The sequence below is a fragment of the Cyprinodon variegatus genome, unplaced genomic scaffold (assembly GCF_000732505.1).
Source record: "Cyprinodon variegatus isolate N-32 unplaced genomic scaffold, C_variegatus-1.0 Scaffold2759, whole genome shotgun sequence".
In the NCBI taxonomy this organism is placed as follows: Eukaryota; Metazoa; Chordata; class Actinopteri; order Cyprinodontiformes; family Cyprinodontidae; genus Cyprinodon; species Cyprinodon variegatus.
Window position 1 is genome coordinate 4,187 of NW_015153212.1, and position 1,185 is coordinate 5,371.

Consider the following 1,185-nt stretch of genomic DNA (forward strand, 5'->3'; position numbering starts at 1 on the left):
CTTTACCAGGTAAGCAGCTTCTATCTCACTGTCCAACCTTATTAACTGTTCAGAGTAAAAAAAAAATGACAGATGCAACAAATATTTAGGTATTTTGATATATGTAACATCATATTCATAAACTGTTGTTTTAACCAACTCTACCCTCCCAATGAAGTTGTAGTTTTTTGATAGAGAAGTTTCTAGCTGACAGAAAACAAAAGCTGCAGGAGTCAATGCTCTCTTTTCCCACCCCAGTTTCATTTTTTCATGGTACAGACATGCAGCACTTGCTTTCTGTGGCACATAGTAGTTAACATCTGAAGAGTTGGGCTCCAGCTTACAAAGAAAACCCTTCCAGCTATTTATTCCTGTTATGATCTGTTTAATCCTCCAACCATCACAGAAATAAAAAATTAAACAACTTCTCAACTTCAGATCAATTTTTCCAACTTACTGTTTTATTATTACCCAGAGTCAAAAGTATGCATGTAGCAGTTTTTCCATATCTCATATTCCAATGTTCAACAATCATTTGTTTTTATTAAAACTGAAATTAAATGTCCACTCAGCTCACTAAAGTTAATGAGTGAGCTGAATGCAAACCAATTTTTACTCCCCGCATATAATTTATTCTTATAGAATAGTTTGGATATTGACACCATGTGTTCAAAACAAACAAAAAGTAATAATAATTAGCAATACCAGATTAAATGTTTTTTTACTTACCTGCTATTGCCACATAGAGAAGCACATAAAATTGTTGGTGCTTGAGCATCTTGACATGAAATAAACTCTGCAGACAGTGTGCAATATGAATCACAAATTCTTCTGTTTTACTCCAAAAGCAGCTCCAGGCGTTCTGTTTCTACAAATGGGTAGATTTGCACTATACCCGCAGCTCTGTTGTTGCAGTTCATCAAGAGTTCTGACCTGAACGGGCACAAAGAAAGGATGTGTCTCTAGAGGAAATACCTAAACTGCGGAGGCTGTGATATAAATCTCATGTGATGTATGAGATGTATTAAATTATTTTCAGCTTGAGCTGTAACAGGAACCGGATTTAGGAAGTTCCAGCATTGTTTAGGAAATCTCTGGCCATGTTTGTGATTGCTGAATAGATGGGGGTTGGCCAGGTTCAGAAAAAAAATAATAAAAACAAACTGTACAGCTATTACTTACAACTAATTGCATTTCCAGGTCCAC